The following is an 18,752-nucleotide window of genomic DNA, read 5'->3' on the forward strand; positions in this document are numbered from 1 at the left end:
CCATATTCACCTGTAACCTTTTCTTCCCCTACAGCTGCATTCCTGTCTCCCATGACTATTAGATTTTCATATCCCGTTACATACTGTATTACCCTCTCAATATCCTCATACACCTTCTCTATTTCTACATCTTTAGCTGGCGACGTCGGCATGTATACCTGAATTATCGTTGTCGGTGTTTGTTTGCTGTCGATTGTCATGTGAACAACCCAATCACTGAACTGTTCCCAGTAAGACACTCGCTGCCCCTAATCATAACGAATCCTACACCTGTTTTATGCTGCTGTTGATATTACCCTATACTAGCCTGACAAGAAATCCTTGTCTTCCTTCCACTTCACTACAGAATTATATGTTTGTATAACACGTAGTTCAATAGATATGACGTCAGATACACTGAGATTAGCGAATAAGTGCCGCTACATGCATGAATTTTTAATACATTTATTCTTTAGTACTAAGACAGTCCGGCAGTCGAGTCAGCTTAAGAAAATCCCTGACACTTGGGAACGCTTTTGACAGAACTCCCAAGTGCACACGTCTGTATGCTAAAATAATTACCGTCTATAGAGCTATGATGAGACGTTACCATAGTGACGTTTGCAAAATAGCATTGTTGACAAGAGAAGCAACTGCGCCCACGTACAGAAAATGTGCTTGGTAGTACCCTACAAATAGAGTGAAAATTGGGTTTTCCTTTCTGATAGAAAATTGGCAAAATGGATACTTGTGCAATGCCTCATTTATCTGATACATACAGGGACTGGAGTTAAACACAAATAAATGCTTATAACGACAGAATTCGACATTTTATGTTTTTGGTCAAGTACGCTATCGATAGAGACACGCTCTCCAGCATGTGTTCCTCATCATTTCATGAACAGCTCTGAGTGGTATGGCGCATGCTCACAGATATTTATTGTTCAACAGGCAGACGTACTCCAGTTAGTGAGAATGCGGTTGCCACAACGGAAGGTACAGTGCGTGCTATGGTTAGCAGACTTAAAATCTGTAGCACATACGGGGGGGGGGGGGGGGGGGGGGGGAGTTGCGTGATGAGAAGGGAACGTGGATCCTCTCAGGCTTAAATCAATTTATCAGTAGACCGAACTCTTCCAGAAATGAGGAAGCTTGGTTTCAAATGCTGGAAAACATCCCAAACCGGATGTGAATGAAAAGACAGTGGAACGTATACGCAAAGCATTCGTTAGAATCCGATGCTAATCCACTAGACAAGCTAGGTATTCCCCGTTCGAAGGTGCATGACATTGTGCGTAAATGTCTCCGATTGTGTGCTTACAAACTTTTTTTCACATTGAGTGTGAAGATCACCATAGACTTTGATTTTGTTGTTGAACTGTTGCATCTATAGGTGAAATCAATAACTACTTTGATGCAGTGCTGTTCAGTCATGGATCTATCTTCCACGTCTGTGGCAAAGTTAACCAACGTAACTATCGAATACGGACATGTAAGATTCCGGAATAAGTGACTGAGTACGAAAGGATACACCAAAAGTTAATATGTGGTTAGGATTACATTAACGTCGTGTGATTGAACCACTTTTTTTATACAGTCTACAATGACGGGGTACGCCTATCTCGACATGTTGGTGAACTACAGTACGCAGTTCCACAGATGCCTCTCGATGTTATTTTCCAGCAGGATTGTAGCCCACCGCACTAACTCGGGTATGCTACCACATTTCTCCAAGAAGCATTTCCTGAGCACTGGCTCGGAGGGTGGGAAGATCCCACTGCCCCTCCCCCCATCTGATTCCAATGAGTTCCAATACATTTGGGTTTATCAAGGACACGGTTTCCAAACAAAGGTTCGAGATCTGACAGCTTTGAGACAATGGATCTAAGCTGCAGTAGAGGCCATCCAAAGACTCCAGCCACTTCACTGCTGCATATTTAATATCTGCAAAGTCATTATAGGTACCCATGAATTCTCTTTTTGGGAGTCGTGCCAAATTGGTGAGACGTTTGTTCCGATTTTTTGCAGGAGTATTGATCATCATTGGTTAATCTCCATATATCTAATATTACTTTGGTTATAGCGTGACCTGTATTGACGCGGTTGAGCAAGCTGCACATGTATTGGGTTGTTTCACTACCAGGAGTTGCATGGTCAGAATGATTTTTACTTATGTTATCATGGCCATCGAAGAATGTCCACTGATTTCTTCATTTTTCTCGTAGATCATAGCTTTTTGGAGCTGTTGACATTGCTACTTCCACTCCACACGTGACAACAGTAGTCGATGGCTTTGAACAGCTGTCTTCGAAGATTAATGAAAAGCAAGATGTTAAACGATAGTTAAAAATCAGCTTACATCCTTGTTATGGATTGTAAATTGTTCGAATCCTTTTACGTCGTAAGTCTTTGGAGGAAATGTTACTTCCGCAATTCTCATTTCTTAATGGATATCATTTCCTCTTCCCAGTATGATATAGTAATTGCTTGTTAGCTGTCTCTTTGGTGTTTCATATTTGACGCTTCGTATTTTATATGTTGAAATATTTTCTGGTACCTGGAGCGAATGAACAGTGGGGATCATTCGTTTCATTTGGATAGCCGCAGTTCTTACGATTCTTTTTATAGCTGTCAGCGAACAATTGTTATAGTACCTTATTTTTATTTCTCTTTTTATCTGTGATTGTTGGGTGAGTGTCTTAAGTTTTCTTAATCATTTTCCGTGCACCTATTTCGTAGGTAAGTATGATGACATTCAAACAACTTGGAAAACAAATTTCCACGTTCTGTGATGCAATGTTTCTAGTTGTGCCGTGTTCGTCGTCAGTGGTATATCTTATTTAGATCTTTACTCACAATTTACTTTTGCTGCTCATCACATGTTCCCAACAGACTATCATTTCTGCTTTCACTTCCATTCTCTGGATTTTGATACCCCCATGGATGAACTCAGAGATGTAAATTTTGAACTAACCAAACCTGTTCGGTAGTGACATTAGGTTGTTCTCCGTATCGCTATGCCTCTGGAGCTTTAGAGAGCGCAGCTGAGATCCCCCTTGTCGTTCACCCTGCGGTGCTGCACGGATCGCAGAGCTGACGCGATGGATGCCCTGGTGAGAGGGCGCTGCCCCTGCCGTGACAAATTGCGGCGACCCCTCGGGCTCCGCAGGGCGTGACAGACGGCAAATTTCCCTCAGAGGTCTCTGACCTCTCCACTTCCGCAGCACAGTGAAACTCCAATTACCAGCTGAAAATTGGCGTCTATAGGTCGTTTCAAATTCGATGTCAATGGAACAGTATGGAATGAAAGGCAACATCACTATAAAATCTAGATATGTTCACACTAGACACTCAAGACCATATCACTTAAATTGTCTCAGTACTGATTTGTGAAAGCGAGGTTATGAAGTACTGTCTGCGATGCAACTAGGCGGAATTATATAACAAAATTAAGGAACAAGGATTGATATTATTAATGTCCAGACCGAAATTCCTATGCTACAGCCAAAGGTAGTTTGGTAATTTTCCACCCTACAGACAAACTAATGAACAGTAAATAGATCGTCTGAAAATATGAAAACAGTGTAATGTGTATAATCAAGAAAGTATACACGCACAACCATAGAAATCAATATTTAGAAGACAATTCAAAGAAACATTTCACCCTTTTCATCGTGTTTTGTTTTGTAAGGACCAAATAAAATCGAAAAGAACTAAATTTTTCCTCTTCAAAGCAGCCGACCTTCTCACTGTTGAATAAAGGTTATATAATGAAATTTATAACCCCATATTATGTTCATATTCGTACACATCGGTTTTTCTTTGTCCGGAACTTGTTATTTTTATCTTTCATTCAGGTAACATGCCTCTGTTGTGCGACAACTCTCATAGAAAAATGTCCTAGCCCTTTGAAAACCGTCCTGAAACCATAGTAAAATATTAAATACAGATTAAGAATACAAAGACACTAAATAACAGTAGCCGCTACTATGTGGGGTGTTTGAGAGAACTAATGAGGCAGATTTTTTGTACAGAAATGATCTTTCTTTTCCCAAGAACAATATTTTCCCATTTAAATCAGGTTCTTTCGGCAGATGTACGTCGATGATGTCGTTCCCAGTCTTGGTAGCAGGTCTGAAGCCTTCAACTGGTAGCGCCTTTAACATGTCGCTCACATTCTCTTGAATGTTACTGAGACCCAAAATAACTTTCATTTAATATGTTTTTCATTTTTTGGATTAAAAAGAAATCACAAGCACTCAGATCAGGTGAATAGGGGGCTGTGGAACTACAGGAATGCATTTTGAGGTCAAAAATTCCGTAATGGAAGCAGCTGTGTGATGTGGAAAGTTGTCATGATGCAGCAGCCACTTCTCTCTAATGTCCGGTATCACCCGATTCACACTTTTTCTGAGCATTAGAAGGACATCTTTATAAAATTCTTGGTTGATAGCTTGTCCTGGAGAAAAACATTCCTTAGGCACTATACCCCTACAGTGAAATAAGGTGTATCAGCACTGTTCTGATCTTTGATTTGCTAATTCGAGCTTTTTCCAGGGGGGACATGTCTCAGTGTATCGCTTTGATTGAGGATAGTATTCAGAAACCCAGGATTCGTCTCCTGTGATCATTCGAATAAACAGTTACCCGAACGCTCATGTTTCTCTAATTGTCCTTCTATTCGATTGTGATGTTTCTCAGCACGAGTTTGGCACAAACCTTTCGTATGTGTAGACCTTCGGTCAAAATTTGATGTAAGGTGAAAATGTTTAACAGACCATTTATCATTGTTATCGTTAAACATCGGTCTGATCTCACAAGAGCACGCACACGTTCGACGTTCTCGGCGGCTTTCAAAGTTGAAGGTCTCACTAAGCGACGTTCACCTTTAACGTGTCCTCGGGCTCCCGAAAATGACTTAAGCAGTGAAAAACTTCTTCTCTTGATAAGGAATGTCCCGCACAGCCTTGTCAACTTTTCAAAGATCGCCGGCCGAAGTGGCCGTGCGGTTAAAGGCGCTGCAGTCTGGAACCGCAAGACCGCTACGGTCGCAGGTTCGAATCCTGCCTCGGGCATGGATGTTTGTGATGTCCTTAGATTAGTTAGGTTTATCTAGTTCTACGTTCTAGGGGACTAATGACCTCAGCAGTTGAGTCCCATAGTGCTCAGAACCATTTGAACATTTTTTTTTTTTTTTCAAAGATCACAGTGGCTGATTCCGTAAGTTGAACACAAAACGTGATTGTGTAACGTTGTTCAAAATTCCGCTGTTCCATTTTCGTTACCCGTAGAACAATCACACCTTCCCTGATGGCGCTCTCAAAAATCGCCTAGCGGCTCTACGGAGCTGAAACTTACACTGAGCGTCTGAAAGGGTTGAACACACCGGTCTACAAGAGGAGAACACCACAGTGTTGCCAGATCGTTCGCAGCGTTTTCAGCCTCATTATTTTTCTCGTACCCCAAATAAGTGAGTACAGTAATTATAAGTTAACTTCTGATATTTACAGCCGGCCGCGGTGGTCAAGCGGTTCTAGGCGCTTCAGTCCGCACCCACGTGTCTGCTAGGTCGCAGGTTCGAATCCTGCCTCGGGCATGGATGTTTGTGATGTCCTTAGGTTAGATAGGGTTAAGTAGTTCTAGGGGACTGATGACCTCAGATATTAAGTCCCAAAGTGCTTAGAGCCATTTGAACAATATTTTGATATTTACAGGCGTCCACTCTCTTCCTCTAAGGATGTTAACGTCAAAACACTTTTCGCAGAATCCTGGACACTGTTGTCCTGTTCCATAAAATGCGTAGTTTAAATGATACTGAGTGAATTGTGGTTCAGGTTATGAAGGTGTCAGTGACTTCTGCTTGCACGCCTACACCGTATGCATTAGAAACAGCGAGAAACTAGAACACTATACTGTATTACAATTTGCAAGTTCAGAACGCATTTTACTTATGTAATAGATAGGATTTACACAGAATGTAATAAAGGGCGTGAAAGAAAAGTGGCTGAAACATGGAACGCCTCCGTCAGTATCAAGAGAAAGACGACTACGACGGGGCAGGAAGGCCTGTGTCGCAACGGTCTTTTGTGTACGATAGTACCTTTGCAGGACGGTTATTCATAATCTTATTTTGAGCGATAGTAATTCTGCTACAATATCGAACACTTTTTAAAAATGGCTTGAGCAACTTACAGACTTTATTAGGAATCTACAGCCACACATAGTAACAAAGAAAAATCTTACGCAGAGACAAATATTGTTACTGCTTAGAAATTCTTTTTCTGAACAAATACTATTGGTAGCGTTACACTCTGGTATAAAAATAAGAAGCTCAAAACTGTGTTGTTCTGCATAATAATATTTAGACAAGAAAACATTACGAAAAAGATACCAAAATATCGACAAATAATTCGTATTCATAAGACGTCTACCGACTTAGAAGGTCACTTAGTTTAAGTTTCTTGTGTTGTCTGGGTGCTGCAAAAGTTACTACTCTTTCATAATTGTGCATTTGTACTCATATTTCCACACTGAATAACAGTTAACAAATCGTGGTATATAATGTAGCAATATTGCGTTGATATGTATGAGATGAGATCGGGTGTACGTTCGAGGAGAGACAATCGGACATTAACAACGCAGATCAAAATGAATTTAGCTGCATAGTACTCGTATACCGCGACTGATCGAATGACGACTGTGTGTTACAACAGCAGACTGAAACGGAAATTTTGATGCCAATGACTTGTTCTGACACTGCTTCCTACAAAAATTTCATATTTATCAATGAAATTCATAACTTGTGTTCTACAATATCAGTTTACTACGCAAACCTTTATTCGGCTTACAAGACTGTGACCCTTTTTTTTTTCATCCATAAAAATGAAAATCTGGACTACACAGTTTTCACAACGTTAAAAGGTCCCAATAGTACGCATGGAAGAGAATGCAAAGACTATTTTCTTTTTAATACAGAATTAGTGATTAGAAATAAATATTTAATTTCTTACTGATGGAACTAATAACCAGAAATAAATATGTATTTCCTGTTTAAACAATTAACAGCCAAAACTTAAACCCGCAGCAAATGTTCCAAGCAACGACCGCTAGTTCTAGTGACTGCATTACAAAGTATTCCCTAAACAGAAATTAAGTGTGAGCTCAAAAGTATTTGCGCTCGCTTGTAGCAAGCAATTACTTCTAATAGATTGTAGTCGCTGTTCCACGAGGCAGTCTACGATGTGTGCTTTTCACGGGCAACTTAGCGACTGCGGCTGATTGCTGGTGGTTTTATCACACACGATCCAACACTATCTTCTCAAATCCTGACGTGAGAAAAACGTTTTGCATAAAACCTGGGTAGCTATCTGCGGCGTTAACAACCCTGCTTCTCGCACGTATCTATCCACAGCGATTAATATCTTGCAGTTAGGGTGACGTCCATCACGAAACTCTTCTCGTTATATTATTCATATTCCAGAAAACATTCAAATTAGAAATAGTAAAAGATAAAAAATTTACTGTAAGATAATATTTCTGTTTTAAAATACTCTTTCAGAAATTTTCTATTAAAGCCTTCAAGCCGTTCTTTTATTCATATTTTTACTTTATCTTGTCACCTCTGTGTAGCATATGCACCAAACACCTCCCCGCAAGCTACTTTGCTCATTCTATAATCTTTCCCCTTTACATTCTATAGTGTTGCGACTCTTCGAACGCATGGCACAATTTTTCTGGCTAGGGTAACCTGTGTTCAGCTTACGCCTTCGTTCCTCTTGTTTATTATTTCCTGTTTATTCTTTCTGCTGTTATCCTTTTCTTTTAATAGCATCTTCTCTCTTCAGGTTTATGGTATACTTAATTGCCAATATTCTTCGATAATAACACACTACAAAATTTTAAATTTCTTCACTGGTTTCATTTTTGTTCAATGTTGTTCTTAATTCATACACTTTCTGGATTTCCATCTTCGAAACCAGTCGATATCTTTCGCTGAATAAATCAATTTACAACACTCGTTCCAGTCTACTTCCTATTTCTTCCTGGCTTCGGACACGCAGTGTAATCTTACTCTCTATATACAGTTGTATCATCCGCAATTTTGAACATTCTTCTCAACTTTCTTTATTTTGAACAATATTTTGTATGAAAACTCTACCTGTTAAATTCAATGGGGCTAATAAGACGTTTTATGTTCTGGTAAAAGGACTACATCATCAGCAAACTTAAGTACCGTTATATTTTGTTACTCTACGGGAAATTGCCACATATTCCGTATGTACTTCTTCTTCACGCTGTGACCCAGCTCTACATACGTCTGAGTATGGCGTCTCATGACCTTTCTCATAGGTTTTTCTGCGCTATCCCCACATCACATGGTGAATGATTTTTATATAGTTTTAACTATCATAAGACGGAATCCAGAGTTATCTTGACTTTTATCTTCATTTATTACCATTTGAGGGAATCAAAATTACGGATATGAAGCCTACAGCATTAACATCTAGTAAACATTTAGTATTTCCCGGTGACTTTATGGTCACTGAGAAATTACATATAGGAACAGGAACACCTTTTCAACAAGCTGAAAGTATCGGCCGAGAGCGTGCTAAATTGTGACTTTGTTATTCGACGCTACTGCCGTCAAATAAGGCCGTCAACAGATGGCAAAACAGGGTCTAACAAGAAGATATAGTTTGTTTGGTTTGACGTCACCCGTATTTCAAGTAGTTTTATACCGTCGTTCCCACCTCGTTATTTTGTGCTAATTGTTTCATACCTCCATAACTGTCACACCATGGTAATCAACAAACTAATTTGCTTATTCAGTATTGAACTGCTACCAATATTTCCTCTATTTTCCCTCTCCTTGTAGCTCCAAGTCAACTGTTACTAGTGGCCATAGAAAAATTCCCATTAACATCTTTCATCCTCTCCCAAAGGGTCTTCCATAGATACCTCTCGTCGCATACTCTCCTTTGTGCTTAAATTTTAACTTCCTTTTATAGAATTACATTTCAAATGATTCTAGTTTTTTATTTTCGTACTTCGTGTAATTTAAGTTTCACTTTCGTGCGCTGATGTGCTCTGATGGTACACTTTCTTCAACTGGGTCGATCTATTTTTTATATCTTTGACCACTTTTTAAACTCTTGCTGCATCAGAAGGAGAACTCTCTCAGTTCGCACACTATTGTTTCGTTAACAGATTTAATGTAAAGCAGTTTGTTGTTCTCCATCTACCACTCTACTTGAAACTATTTATATTTTTCAGAAAACCGAGCTTTGTATTAGTATGTAACTAACTCGGCACGTAATCAGTATTAAAGTTAATATTCAAATTTCATAGGTTCATTTGGAAGTCATCATCATCGTCAAGACATTTTCTCATGAGCCTATAATGTCGAAAATAGTGCTTATAAATTTTAACTTCTCAAGTTTTAACTTCGATGAGATGTTGCATATATATGGAGAACATTTTATTATTTACGACCTTCTGCTGACAAGACCCGGAACCACATCTAAGGCATCATTTCTATTTACAGAATGTGGCTCATCACGTGCCATTACATAAGAAAGGTTCAGTAGAATTCTCAGACGGACTGGCGTTCGGAAACTGTGCTGTGTTTGTTGATAGTAATTCCGCTTTCACAGCGGAAGATGTTTTTGCTTTTACAAGAAGCTTTGTGAACAGTCTTTCTTTTCGCAAGCGGGAACACAGGAGTGGTTGACAGATAAGAGCGTCTTCCCAACACATCGTTACCTTCTTGCTTACACATGTCTTCCCTTTCTATAAGTGTACATGTAAGGTGCTAGTTCACAGCCGACGTCGTCTTTTGTTCTACTTCATGTTTATTTTGAGCTAGCTCCCATCGTTCTCCGCCCGTTTTCTGCATTCTTTATAACGGATCGACAACAATTTTAAGGTATTCCACTAATCCACCGTACTACAGTTCACTGTTTAAGAAGCAGAATAAACGGAAAATACTTTTCAGAACTAATACCATCCAGAAGTACCATCAGTCCTCTGTACAATACGGGGGTCGTTCTGAGAGTGATGATTTAGGATGTCCGGGTCAGGTGTCGTTGGTGTAGTGCTAATGCTTGAACTTTCCTCTTCCATTTGCCGGCAGTTTCGTCGTTCTGCGGTAGCTGGCGCCAGCAGAGCAGAGCTCAAAGACTCGGATACTGTTGTCAAAGATGTAAGGAAGTAGTTAGCCTCAGCTGATTTCGATTTTTACTGGGCATAGTCACCGGAGATCAGACACGGTTTCACCACTACGAGTCGGAGTCCTAAAGACATTCCATGGAATGCCGAAGCGCTAATTCTCTGTCAAAGAGGAAAAGACACAGCCGTCTGCAGCCGAAATTAGACCCTTCTGTGGCAGTCAGCTTGAGGTTCTTTTGGATGTCCTGGAGCTTGGAGAAATTGTCAGTGCAGCACACTACAAGACGACACTGCCTAAGCGCCCGAATTCCCAGGGTAAGGCCAGGGAAGAAGACTAATTTTCACCTGCAACGTAATAATGCCAGACACCACACCAGTTTTTCGACCACGCAACTCATTGAAAAATTGGACTGTCTCAGCACAACCACTGCACATTCCCGATTTAACACCTTCAGACTTCCATCTCTTTGGGCTTCTAAAAGATGTATTAGAGGCGAACATTTTTAAGACACGTATGCTGTTGTCCAAGACGTAAGGAAATGGTTAGCCTCGATGTTTTCGATTTTTACTACCGCGCCGTGCAGGTTCTGGTTCATCATTGACAATAGTGCATAACTAATGGTGATGACTATGTGGAAAAATGACAGTCTGTAGCTAAAACACTATCGTATGTAGCTTTGCTGTTGTGATTTATGTATCTCCTCTAGTTTCCATTAATAAAAGTAGGAGGTATTACTTTCGGGACGTCCATCGTACTCAACACTGCACTGAGATCAACATTTCTTGGAAGCTGTACTAATGGTGAGCTGTCAGTTTGCTACTCACCATTACTTAATTCTGAATTGAGACTCATCTGTACCAGAACATTCACCAGTACAAAAAAGCCGTCAAGAACGAATATCTTAAATAAGCTTATCTGACGACCGAACTACCGCTTCACGCACGTTGTCTGGCGGACTATTGAGTAGAAAAAAGTAATAACTATGTTTCAAAGTTTTTATGACATGTAAGACAGGTATTTAAAATTTCAGGTCGTTGTCGGCAATAACAAGGGCTAACCATGGTCAGGGATTAGACGATATTAACGTGTTGGGCCACCTTTTGATGGAATACGGTACATACTACCGCAACATGATTCGGCTTCGAGGTGATACAACATCTGATGTTGTCCTGAAGCAATTTGGAGGACATATCTTAAACGTCCACTGCCAAATCATGTAAACAATGACACGGCAGCATGTGGCGTTCCAGCTGATCCATCACGTGCTCTATAGGGGACAAGTCGAGGGAGTAGGCCGACCACGGAAGAGTTGGATCATAACGTAGTAAGTCTTGAGCAGTTCGAGTTGTATGAGGTCGAGTATTTCTTCCTGGAAAAGTGCCCCTCCTAGACCACCTACGCAGGGTCTCACGTACGGCTGAACTGCCACATAACGCTGGCTCGTTGGGGTTCCACCTACCACAATTAGAGGGGATCGTCTACATCAAAACGAATCAGGATTCATCACTAAATGCTACGTTTTGCTAGTTGGCAGGTCACGTATTTCTGGACTGTGAGGCACCTTTCTAACCGGAGTCGCGCATATGACGGTGTTAATGGCAGTAAACGACATGGGCGCCTGGACTGCAAATTAGCATCCACAAAGGGCCTGAAAATGGTTTGTAGAACAACTGGCACCTGTACATCCACTTGTTTATGTTATGGAGCTAGTCTGTTGACTCCCAGATCGCTGGACAAACGATATTCAGTCCCATCACCTTTTCGTCTTCCTGGCGGCTCAGATCCGGTACGTCGCACGTTGATGCCATCTGTGTATACTGCTCTCCACATCGTTTGGCGGAACACTCCGGACGATTAACCTAGCGAGCCACACGTCGTGTCGACCAGCTTCGGGCGGTTCAAGTGGGGAAACTTGCCCGTTTGCAGCAGTACTGCAGGGTCTATGGGACATGCATTGGCACCAATCTTGGGTCATTTATACACTACTGGCCATTAAAATTGCTACACCACGAAGATGACGTGCTACAGACCCGAAATTTAACCGACAGTAAGAAGATGCTGTGATATTCATATGCATTCACACAAGGTTGGCGCCGGTGGCGACACCTACAACGTGCTGACATGAGGAAAGTTTCCAACCGATTTCTCATGCACAAACAGAAGTCGACCGGCGTTGCCAGGTGAAACGTTGTTGTGATGCCTCGTGTAAGGAGGAGAAATGCGTACCACCACTTTTCCGACTTTGATAAAGGATTGTAGCCTATCGCGATTGCGGTTTATTGTATCGCGACATTGCTGCTCGCGTTGCTCGAGATCCAATGACTGTTAGCAGAATATGGAATCGGTGGTTTCAGGAAGGTACACGGAACGCCGTGCTGGATTCCAACGGCCTCGCATCACTAGCAGTCGAGATGACAGGCATCTTATCCGCATGGCTGTAACGGATCGTGCAGCCACGTCTCGAACGCTGAGTCCACAGATGGGGACGTCTGCAAGACAATAACCATCTGCATGAACAGTTGACGTTTGCAGAAGCATGGACTATCAGCTCAGAGACCATGGCTGCGGTTACCCTTGACGCTGAGTCACAGATAGGAGAGCCTGCGATGGTGTACTCAACAACGAACCCGGGTGCACGAATGGCAAAACGTCATATTTCCGGCTGAATCCAGTTTCTGTTTACAGCATCATGATGATCATATCCGTGTTTGGCGACATCCCGTGAACCCACATTGAACCCATACTGGCGTATCACGCGGCGTGATGGCATGGGGTGCCAATGGTTACACGTCTCGGTCACCTCTTGTTCGCATTGACGGCACTTTGAACAGTGGACGTTACATTTCAGATGTGTTACGACCCGTGGCTCCACACTTCATTCGATCCTTGCGAAACCCTACATTTCAGCAGGATAATGAACGACCGCATTTTGCAGGTCCTGTACGGGCTTTTCTGGATACAAAAAATGTTCGACTGCCGCCCTGGCCAGCACATTCTCCTGATCTCTCACCAATTGGGCAATGGTGGCCGAGCAACTGGCTCGTCACAATACGCCGGTCACTACTCTTATGAACTGTGATATCGTGTTGAAGCTCCATGGGCAGCTGTACCTGTACACGCCATCCCAGCTCTGTTTGACTCAATGGACAGGCGTATCACGGCCGTTATTTCAGACAGAGGTGGTTGTTCTGGGTACTGATTTCTCAGGATCTATCCACCCAAATTGCGTGAAAATGTAATCACATGTCAGTTCTAGTACACTATATTTTTTGCAACGAATACCCGTTTATCATCTGCGTTTCTTCTTTGTGTAGTAATTTTAATGGCCTGTAGTGTATATCGGAACTCACTGGATTTGTTTTTAAAGTTTCGCTTTTGTAGTTTCCTTATCTCTTTGTGGGCTGTTGTAAGTGATTCTGAGTGCAAATAGGTGTCTCTAATCGATTAGTAAGTACTCTTCAAAACTTAGATTGGCCACCAACCAGAAAACGCAGCTTTTCTACAGGAATTTCAGAAGAAAGAGCCCAAGGAAATAGTGAATACATATTTACTTGCCTCCTCAAATTGTTTGGATCGAAAATGCATGAACGAAATCTCGTAACCAGACTAAAACTTGTTCCAAATCTGTGAGAAAAGATATCAGGGTCAGAGACTGAAATGGTCACAATAACAGATCCTTCAAATGTATTGTCACATCGAAAGTCAATAGCACCGAAATGAACTAAGAAAAGAGAGTGTCTTCGTCCAGTGCTGAGAACCTTGGCAGCTAGCTCTATAGAAATGCAAACACATGTAAATAGCTACCAAACACGGATATAATGCAAAATCTCAACTCTGAGCTGACATCATCTTAAGGATTTAGTAAGAGGGTCGTGGAGTGTTGTTGCAGCATCTGTCCGGGTTGAGAGACTGCTTTCCAATATCTGCAAACCAGTTATTGAAAAAAAATTCAATATGTGGCACATTCCTTTTTTTAATGGTTTCCTTCAAAAATATGTCAACAAAGCTTATATTCCATGTTGGTGTAAATCGATATACAAGGTTGCTGCCTAAGTCCGTAGTGTTTTGTTTTGCATGTCGGTATTCCGGTTCCTATGGGTTTCTTTCTCGATTCTCATATATTATTTGTACTTAGTTGTTGCTATCTGGGTTTGCATACTGTCACTTTGTCATCAGCAAATGAAGAGTGAAGCTGTGGACGCTAGTAAATGGAGTGGCAAATGAAGAAGTAGGACCATTTCCGACGTATTCTTCTGTTTGAGTTCAATAGAGGGGTGACAGTAGTGGAGGAAGCCATATACAGTTGTGCCGTGTAAGCGGGTAATGCCATTGGACAGAGCACGTCCAGAAAATGGTTTTCTCGTTTTAAGGAGGATGGTTTTGACATTAATGACTCTCAACGATCGCTAAGACCTTCAGTGTTACACGAAGTTTGTTTAAACGCATTTATTCAGACTGACAGTGTATCCGAGAACTGGCGGATGTGATGAACTGTGATCATTCTACCATCGTGCGACATTCGGGTGTATGGGTACCGTATGCTCTAAGCCAAAATCACAAAAATCAGCGGGTGACCATATGCACATGCATCTCAGCTTGCTTATCATCGATTGGCTCGTGAACAACACCGACCATTCCTACACTGTTTGGTTACTGGTGACGAGAAATGGTGTCTTTATGCTACCGTAAGGAAAGAAAGCCGGTGGCTGAGCCCAAACAAAGCAGCAACTCCAAGTTGAAAGACAGGAGCGCATTCATATAAGATAATGTTTTGCATCTGTGGAACAGCGACGGTGTGATGCACTGCAAATTGATTCCCTGAGGTGTAGCGATAACTGCTGTCATTCATTGTCCACAACAGAGAGATACTGCAGACGCACTCCATAAACAACGACCATGAGGACTGCGGGAAGTGATGCTACTCCTAGATAACGCCGTCCGGCATTCTGTTAGACCGACAAAAAGCGCTTTCCAGATTCACCTGATTCCGCGCCCCCAGATTTTCACCTTTACCACTCTCTATCGAAAAATCTTCAAAGAACTTACGTTCCGGATGATAATTCACTCCGAACATAGCTCGATTAGTTCTTTGCCTAAAAACCATGTGATTTCTACAGTCACGGAATCAAAAAGATACAACTCACCATTGGCAGACTGTTCTAAATAGTGAAGTAGAAAGTATTGATTATAACCGTGGTCTAGTGGTAGCGTCCTTGATTAGCAATCAAAACCTCCTCAGTTTTGGCTTAGAAACCATCCACCGCCTAAATTTTGATTAATAATTAACACTCGCGGTCGAAGACTTCCTTGGGTTGGGGAACTGCCGTTAAAGATGGAAGAATCAAGAATGATAACGACATGAGGATGCAGGAGGCAATGGAAACCATTGCATGAAAGATTCTTAACTTGTGTCCAAAGCACATGTGGTCTGTAACTGAAAAGGTATCATGATGATCTCTTCATTGGAAAAAGAATTCCGGTACAGTCCCTCATAAGAAATCTCCGGGAGAGGACTGCCAAAGGGCAGGTGACAATGAGTAAAAGATTGAATAACAAACGAAAGGATTACGTGCTACGATTCGTGGCGTGCCACGTCAGAAGCTTGAACGTAGTAGGGAGCTACAAAATCTGAAAAGGCTAATGTAAAGGCTCAGTCTAGATGTAGTAGGGGTCAGTGAAGTGAAATGAAAAAAAAAAACAAAAAAAACAAGGATATATGGTCAGATGAGAATAGGGTAATACGAACAGTAGCAGAAAATAGTAGAAATGGACTGGCATTCGTTATGAATAGAAAAATAGGGGGCAAATTGTGTGTTACAGTGAAGAATTCAGTGATTAGATTTTTCAAGTCAGAATCGACAGCAAACCATCTACAACGGTGGTTCAGATGTACTTCCGACGTCGCAAAATGAGGATCTTGAAAGGGTAACACAGTACATGAAGAGATATGAAAATCGTATACCTTGGGGGGGGGGGGGGCGGGGAAGGGGAGGGAATGGAATGCAGTAGTAGGAGAAGGAGTAGAAAAAACGGTTACAGGAGAGTTTCGGCTTGAGACGAGGAATTAGAGAGGAGAAAGACTAAGTGAATTCTGTAATACATTTCAGTTAGTAATAGTGAATACTCTGTTCAAGAATCACAAGAGAAAGCGGTAGACTTGAAAAGACAGTGTGATATGAGAAGATTTCAGTTAAATTAGATCATGGTTAGACACAGATTCCGAAATCGGATATTGGATTTAAAGGCGCTCACAGGAGCGGAATAAGCTTAGGTCAGAATTTAGTAGTGATGAAGAAGAGGCTGACTTGCAAGAGATTAGTCAGGACGAATCAATACGCATATGGAAGTAATAAGGAATGACAGATACCCTTAAAGATCACTAACGCTATAGATAAAGAAATAAGGAATAGCTAAGTAGACTGTACAATTGAAGAGGAATGGACATCTCTATAAGGGCAATCACTGAAGCTGGAAAGAAAAAACATAGGTACAAAGAAGGTAACTCAGAAGAAACCATGGCTAAGAGAATAAAAACTTCAGTTGATCGGTGAAAGAAGAAAGTACAAAAATTTTCAGGGGAGTTCGCGAATACATAAATACAAGTCGCTAAAGAGTGAAATAAACTGGAAGTACAGGGAAGCTAAATCGAAATGGTTGCCGGAAAAATGTGAAGAAATTTAAAAATAAATGATTGTCGTAAGGACTGATTCATCATGCGGGAAAGTCAAGTCAGAATTCGGTGAAATTAAAAGCAAGGTTGGTAACATTAAGAGTGTAACCGGAATTTCACTGTTAAATGCAGAGGAGAGAGCAGATAGGTGGAAAGAGTACATTGAAGTCCTCGATGAGGGGAAAATTTGTCAGATGTGACAGAAGAAACATTTATCGGTTTAAAAGAGATAAGGGATCCAGTATCAGAATCAGAATTTAAAAGAGCTTGGGAGGGCTTAATATCAAATAAGGCACAAGGGATAGATATCATTCCATCACAATTTCTAAAATTATTGGGGGAAAGCGGCAACTAAACGATTATTTGCCTATGATGTGTGAATTAGGCGACATACCATCACACTTTCTGAAAAATGTCATCCTCACCATTCCGAAGACTGCAAGAGCTGACAAGTGAGAATTATCGCACAATCAGCTAAATATCTCATACATTTAAGATACTGACCAGAATGATATACAGAAGAATGGAAAATAAAATTGAGGATACGTTGGGTGCGGGTCAGTTTGGCTTTAGGAAGGGTAAAGGCAACAGAGAGGTAGGTCTGACGTTGCCGTTGATAGTGGAAGCAAGATTACAGAAAAATCAAAATAAGTTTATAGGATTTCTCGATCTGGAAAGGCGTTCGACAATGTAAAATGGAGCAAGATGTTCGAAATTTTGAGAAAAATAGATGATGCGATTCGCTGTTGCCATTGCTATCCTGAGTAAAATTGAAGAAGAATTACATGATCTGCTGAATGGAATGAGAGGTCCAATGAGTACAAAATATTAGAGTAAATCGAAGAAAGATGAAAGTAAGGAAAAGTAACAGAAGCGAGAACAGCGAGAAGCTTAATATCTGGATCGATTGTTATGAAGTAGGTGTAGTTAAGGAATTCTGCTACTTAAGCAGCAAAATAACCAATGGCAGACGAAGCAAGGGGGACATCAAAAGCAAACTAGCACTGGGAAAGACGGCATTCCTGGCCAAGACATGTCCACTCGAATTAGACATAGGCCATAACTTGAGGAAGAAGTTTTTGAGAAAGTACTTTTGGAGCACAGCATCGTATGATGGTGAAATATGGACGTTGGGAAAACCAGTGTAGAAGGGAATCGAAGCATTTAAGATATGGTGCTACAGACGAAGTGAAAAATTAGGTGGACTGATAAGGTAAGAAATCAGGAGGTTCTGTCCAGAATCAGAGAGGAATGCAATATGTGAAAAACAAAGAAAAGGAAAAGAGACAGGATGTTTGAACATGTGCTAAGACATCGGGGAATGACTTCCATGGTACTAGAGGGAGCTGCAGACGGCAAAAATAGTATAGGAAGACAGGGACTGAAGTACATCGTAGTATCCAAGCCCCAATTTTATAGTCGATATAAACATGTTTTATTTATTTTTTTAATATGTGATATTGTGAGAGACAAGTGTGTTGTCAGAGAAACAGTTTGGGTTAGCTAGTGCAGAGACGGTGTAACAGCCACAGAAAATAGACTAGAAACAATTATTATTGTCACAGCTTTTTGTTGTATTTTTCTTCATTTTCGAGTAGCCATGATGGTAGAACGACGCACTTTAATCTACCGCCTATGATAAGGTTTGGTATTATCACTTTTATGTATACTATCTGTGGTAAACTGGGGAAAAAATTTGTCTGTAAGATTATTACTGATCGTCATCCTCTGCATTCCATCTATGCTTCGCTGCGGACGAGCTGCAACGCCACCAAATGGCGGCAATATATTTACATGATTTTATTGGCAAGAATTATAGATTTATTTCAGGTTGAAAATACTGAGAACAATTATTTAATGTTGAATAATGTTTTTTTTTTAAATCGAATTCAATCAGTTATTTGCATGTAATCGGAAGAGATCGATTCTGTAATA

At 41.0% G+C, this 18,752-nt stretch overlaps 1 protein-coding gene across 1 annotated transcript in view; it reads left to right on the forward strand.

Moving 5' to 3' along the window:
- LOC124606239 (neuropeptide Y receptor type 2-like) overlaps window positions 1-18,752 on the forward strand; it is a 244,258-nt gene that overhangs the window by 49,166 nt on the left and 176,340 nt on the right. The gene's annotated exons all lie outside the window — the stretch shown is intronic.

This window comes from Schistocerca americana, chromosome 3 (genome assembly GCF_021461395.2).
Source record: "Schistocerca americana isolate TAMUIC-IGC-003095 chromosome 3, iqSchAmer2.1, whole genome shotgun sequence".
Classification (NCBI taxonomy): domain Eukaryota; kingdom Metazoa; phylum Arthropoda; class Insecta; order Orthoptera; family Acrididae; genus Schistocerca; species Schistocerca americana.